The sequence below is a fragment of the Triticum urartu genome, chromosome 1A (genome assembly GCF_056163025.1).
Source record: "Triticum urartu cultivar PI428250 chromosome 1A, HENAU_Tu73, whole genome shotgun sequence".
Taxonomy (NCBI): Eukaryota; Viridiplantae; Streptophyta; class Magnoliopsida; order Poales; family Poaceae; genus Triticum; species Triticum urartu.
This window is the reverse complement of record NC_141873.1, coordinates 58,198,256-58,204,823: the sequence shown is the minus strand read 5'-3', so window position 1 is coordinate 58,204,823 and position 6,568 is coordinate 58,198,256.

Genomic DNA, 6,568 nt, shown 5'->3' with positions numbered 1-6,568 from the left:
GCGGAAGCGGGAACGGATCTTGGGGCAGGCCTTGTTGAGGTTGGTGAAGTCGATGCACATCCGCTCCTTCCTGCCTTTCTTGGGGACGACGACGGGGTTTGCCAGACACTCTGGATACCGAACCTCGCGAATGACACCCGCAGCCTCTAGCTTTGCGGGTTTCTTGGATGATGAAAGCTTGCTTCTCCGTGGACTGCCGCCTCGCCTTCTGCTTCACGGGGCGTACATTGGGGCACACCTTCAGGTGGTGCTCTATCGCCTCTCTTCGGACCCCCGCCAGCTGATCGGGCTCCCAAGCGAACACTTCCTTATTTGCGCGTAAGAACTTCACCAACGCCTCCTCCTAATTAGGCTTGAGGTTGGCGCCTATGGTAAAGGTCGCCCCTGAGGACCCGTCCTCCTCGACTGGCACTCGCTTGGTTTCTGCCTTGTCCTGTGTGAAAAACTGCTTCTTCTTGGTTGGTGCAGCTCCCTTGGCCTTGGAGGTGTCCGAGTCGGAGGGTTGCGCTACTGCGGCGGTCTTGAGGGCGAGCTTGAGCGTCATCAAGGCTTCCTTGGCGTCCCCCTTGATGGTGAGGACACCCTCGCTCCCCGGCATCTTCATGAGGTTGTAAGCCGGATGGGTTGCTGCCACGAACTGGGCTAGAGCTGGGTACCCGAGGATGGCGTTGTACGGGAGGACGATGTGGGTGATGTCGAAGTCGATGAGCTCGGTGCGGTAGTTGTCGCGCGTGCCGAAGGTAACGGGGAGGCGAATTTGCCCCAGGGAGCGGGCGGAGCCTCCACCGACCCCCGAGAAAGGCTTGCAGGGCGGAGCCGCTCGAGCGGTATGTGAAGAAGGCTGAAGGCCTTGACGGAGACCACGTTGAGGCCAGTGCCGCCGTCGATGAGCGTCTTGGTGATGAATACGTGGCAGATGGTGGGCGTGCAAAGCATTGGGAGCGCACCCAAGCCGACGGTGGACACGGGATGATCCCCTGAGTCGAAGGTGAGGTCGGCCTCGGGCGCGGCCCAGCCCGGCAGAGCCCCCGGGCGCTTGGAAGAGGCACCGATCTGGCGAAAGAACGGCTTGACGTGACAATCTGAGGGTGGTGCTTGCGAGCCGCCGAGGAGGGCCGCAACCGCATGGTGCGCCGGTGCCCCGTAGCGCGCAACGAAGAGGCCGCGCAACTCCTCCCAGGACGCCACCATGGATCCGGGGAGGTTGAGTAGCCAAGCGCGCGGTGCACTAGTGAGGGCCATGGGAAGCCAGTTGGCCATGACCTTGTCGTCACCCCCGGCCTTAAGGACGGCTTCCTCATACGCCAACAGGAAAGCCAATGGGTCTGCCGCACCGTCGTAGCGTGGCGGCATTTCCGGCTTGAACTTGGGTGGCCACTTCACCTGCCGCAGGGCAGGAGCAAGGGCTCGGAGCCCCCGAGCGCCACTGTGGGCACCCGTAGATCCAGCCGGCGGGGAGGCGCCAGCCATGGAGAATGGGCGCGAAGATGGTGGAGCGCGAATCGACGGAAGAAAAGCTCCGACGCACCCCTACCCGGCGCGCCAAATGTCGGATCACGGGTTCCGGCAAAACCCTCAAGGTTTGAACACTAGGGTGCGCGCGAAGATCTCCCCCCTACCGGTCCACGTCCTAGCTTTACTAAGATCTTACGGGGTAACTCGACGAACTCACAACACAAAGGACACAAGATTTATACTGGTTCGGGCTACCGTTGTGGTGTAATACCCTACTCCTGTGTGGTGTGGTGGATTGCCTCTTGGGCTGAGGATGAATAGTACAAGGGGAGGAACAGCCTCCCGAGGAGAGGTGTTCTTGTGCTAGGTGAACTTGTGGTTGTCCTGGTCTCTCTTGGTCCGACCGATCCCCTAGCTATGGTGGTGGCTAGTCCTATTTATAGAGGCCCTGGTCCTCTCCCCAAATATTGAGCGGGAAGGGTGCCATCAACGGCAAATTCAAAAGGGGATAGCTAGTACAGCTTATCCTGAAAAAAAGCAGTCTTTGCCTGCAAAAGGCTCTGGTGGTGACGCCGTCTTGGGCTCCACGGTGACCTCCATCTTGCCGTCCTTATGGTCTTGGTCTTGTTGCACTGATATGGAAACCTTTGCGTGACGCCTCGGTACTCCGCGCATGCACCTGCTTCCTTAGCACCAAAGAGGAAACAAGGACACTGTGCGCGCTGGCGCCCACCTGACCTCGATCATCATGGCTCACATCATCGAAACCTCGCGAGGTTTGTCTTGCCTTGAACTCTCCGCCCCTCGCGAGCCAGCCTGGTGAGGCCGCTCCTGAGGAGGTCTTGTGTCGTTCGCCTCGCGAGGCTTGGCCCCTCGTGAGGGTCTTGAGTCCTTGCTGGTGAAGATGGACCGTACGGGCCTGCTCGTAGAGCCACGCCGTGGGCTGCAGGCAGGCAAGTCTGGCGACCCCCGTTCCCAGAACGCTAACAGCAGTGATTGAAGAACTTTGTCAATGACACTATCATCAGGAAGATTAACTCCTAGTTGAGTAAAGTGGTTGTGGTACCCAGACATTCTGAGTATATGTTCACTGACAGAACTATTCTCCTCCATCTTGCAGCTATAGAACTTATTGGAGACTTCATATCTCTCAATCCGGGCATTTGCTTGAAATATTAACTTCAACTCCTGGAACATCTCATATGCTCCATGACGTTCAAAACTTCATTGAAGTCCCGATTCTAAGCCGTAAAGAATGGCACACTGAACTATCGAGTAGTCATCAGCTTTGCTCTGCCAGACGTTCATAACGTCCGGAGTTGCTCCTGCAGCGGGTCTTGCACCTAGCCGTGCTTCCAGGACGTAATTCTTCTGTGCAGTAATGAGGATAATCCTCAAGTTACGGACCCAGTCCATGTAGTTGCTACCATCATCTTTAAACTTATCTTTCTCTAGGAATGCATTAAAATTCAAAGGAACGGTAGCATGGGCCATTGATCTACAACAACATAGACATGCAAAATACAATCAGGTACTAAGTTCATGATAAATTAAAGTTCAATTAATCATATTACTTAAGAACTCCCACTTAGAAAGACATCTCCCTAGTCATCTAAATGATCACGTATCCATATCAACTAAACCATGTCCGATCATCACGTGAGATGGAGTAGTTTTCAATGGTGAACATCACTATGTTGATCATATCTACTATATGATTCACGTTCGACCTTTCGGTCTCAGTGTTCCGAGGCCATATGTGCATATGCTAGGCTCGTCAAGTTTAACCCGAGTATTCTGCATGTGCAAAACTCGCTTGCACCCTTTGTATGTGAACGTAGAGCTTATCACACCCGATCATCACGTGGTGTCTCGGCATGACGAACTGTAGCAACGGTGCATACTCAGGGAGAACACTTATACCTTGAAATTTAGTGAGGGATCATCTTATAATGCTACCGCCGTACAAAGCAAAATAAGATGCATAAAGGATAAACATCACGTGCAATCAAAATAAGTGATATGATATGGCCATCATCATCTTGTGCCTTTGATCTTCATCTCCAAAGCACCGTCATGATCACCATGGTCACCGGCTGGACACCTTGATCTCCATCCTAGCATTGTTGTCGTCTCGCCAACTATTGCTTCTACGACTATCGCTACTGCTTAGTGATAAAGTAAAGCAATTACATGGCGATTGCATTTCATACAATAAAGCGACAACCATATGGCTCCTGCCAGTTGCCGATAACTGTTACAAAACATGATCATCTCATACGACAATTTATATATCATCACGTCTTAACCATATCACATCACAACATGCCCTGCAAAAACAAGTTAGACGTCCTCTACTTTGTTGTTGCAATTTTTATGTGGCTGCTACGGGCTTCTAGCAAGAACCGTTCTTACCTACGCATCAAAACCACAACGATTTTTCGTCAAGTGTGTTGTTATAACCTTCAACAAGGACCGGGCGTAGTCAAAGTCAATTCAAATAAAGTTGGAGACACAAACACCCGCTAGCCACCTGTGTCTGAAGCACGTCGGTAGAACTAGTCTCATGAATGCGGTCATGTAATGTCGGTCCGGGCCGCTTCATCCAACAATACCGCCGAATCAAGGTAAGACGTTGTTGGTAAGCAGTATGACTATTACCGCCCACAACTCATTGTGTTCTACTCGTGCATATAACATTTATGCATAGACCTGGCTCGGATGCCACTGTTGGGGAACGTAGTATTTCAAAAAATTTACCTACGATCACGCAAGATCTATCTAGGAGATGCAGAGCAACGAAAGGGGAGAGTGTGCCCATGTACCATCGTAGACCAAATGCGGAAGCGTTTAGTAATGCGGTTGATGTAGTCGAACGTCTTCGCGATCCAACCGATCCAAGCAGCGAACATATGACACCTCCGTGTTCAGCACACGTTCAGCTCGATGACGTCCCTCAAACTCTTGATCTAGTTGAGGTCGAGGGAGAGTTCCGTCAGCACGACAGCGTGGTGACGGTGATGATCAATTTTCCGGCACAGGGCTTCGCCTAAGCACTACGACGATATGACCGAGGTGTGTAACTATGGAGGGGTGCACCGCACACGGCTAAGAGAAGGCTTGGTGTGCCTTTGGGGTGCCCCCTCCCATGTATATAAAGGGGGGGAGGAGAAGTGCCCGGCCCAAGGGGGGCATGCCATGGGGGGAGTCCTACTTGGACTCCCGGTCCAAGTAGGATTCGCCCCCTTTCCTATTCCCACTAGGAGAAGGAGGGAAGGAGGAGGAGAAGGGAAGGAAAGGGGGGCCGTGATACGTCTCCAATGTATCTATAATTTTGATTGTTCCATGCCATTATATTATTTGTTTTGGATGTTTAATGGGATTTAATTTACCTTTTTATATTATTTTTGGGACTAACCTACTAACCAAAGGCCTAGTGGAAATTGCTGTTTTTTTGCCTATTTCAGTGTTTCACAGAAAATGAATATCAAACGGAATCCAAACAGAAAGAAACCTTAGGGAGAGTTATTTTTGGAACAAACGTGATCCAGGAGACTTGGAGTGGACGCCAAGAAAGAAGCAAGGAGGCCATGAGGCAGGGAGGCGCGTCCCCACCCTCGTGGGCCCCTCGTAGCTCCATCGACGTACTTCTTCCTCCTATATATATACCCATATACCCCGAAAACATCCAGGAGCACCACGAAACCCTATTTCCATCGCCGCAACCTTCTGTACCCGTGAGATCCCATTGGGGCCTTTTCCGGCACTCTGCCGGAGGGGGAATCGATCATGGAGGGCTTCTACATCAACACCATAGCCTCTCCAATGATGTGTCAGTAGTTTACCACAAACCTTCGGGTCCATAGTTATTAGCTAGATGGCTTCTTCTCTCTCTTTGGATCTCAATACAAAGTTCTCCTCGATTCTCTTGGAGATCTATTCGATGTAATTCTTTGTGCGGTGTGTTTGTCGAGATCCGATGAATTGTGGGTTTATGATCAAGATTATCTATGAACAATGTTTGATTCTTCTTTGAAATCTTTTATGCATGATTTAAATATGTTTGCAAGTCTCTTCAAATTATCAGTTTGGTTTGGCCTATAGATTACTACAGACTGTTCTGTTTTTGACAGATTCTGCTTTTTCGTGTGTTGTTTGCTTATTTTGATGAATCTATGGCTAGTATCAGGGGGGGTATGAACCATAGAGAAGTTGGAATACAGTAGGTTTAACACCAATATAAATAAAGAATGAGTTCATTACAGTACCTTGAAGTTGTGGTTTGTTTTCTTATACTGACGGAGCTCATGAGATTTTCTGTTGAAGTTTTGTGTTGTGAAGTTTTCAAGTTTTGGGTAAAGATTTGATGGATTTTGGAATAAGGAGTGGCAAGAGCCCAAGATTGGGGATGCCCATGGCACCCCAAGTTAAAATTCAAGGACAACCAAAAGCCTAAGCTTGGGGATGCCCCGGAAGGCATCCCCTCTTTCATCTTCGTCTATCGGTAACTTTACTTGAAGCTATATTTTTATTCACCACATGATATGTGTTTTGCTTGGAGCGTCTTGTACAATTTGAGTCTTTGCTTTTTAGTGTACCACAATCATCCTTGATGTACACACCTTTTGGGAGAGACACACATGAATCAGAATTTATTAGAATACTCTATGTGCTTCACTTATATCTTTTGAGCTAGATAATTTTGCTCCAGTGCTTCACTTATATATTTTTAGAGCACGGTGCTGGTTTATTTTATAGAAATTATTGATCACTCATGCTTCACTTATATTATTTTGAGAGTCTTATAGAACAGCATGGTAATTTGCTTTGGCTATAAAATTAGTCTTAATATGATAGGCATCCAAGATGGGTATAATAAAAACTATCATAAAAAGTGCATTGAATACTATGAGAAGTTTGATACTTGATGATTGTTTTGAGATATAAAGATGGTGATAGTAGAGTCATGCTAGTTGAGTAGCTGTGAATTTGAGAAATACTTGTGTTAAAGTTTGTGATTCCCGTAGCATGCACGTATGGTGAACCGTTATGTGATGAAGTCGGAGCATGATTTATTTATTGATTGTCTTCCTTATGAGTGGCGGTCGGGGAT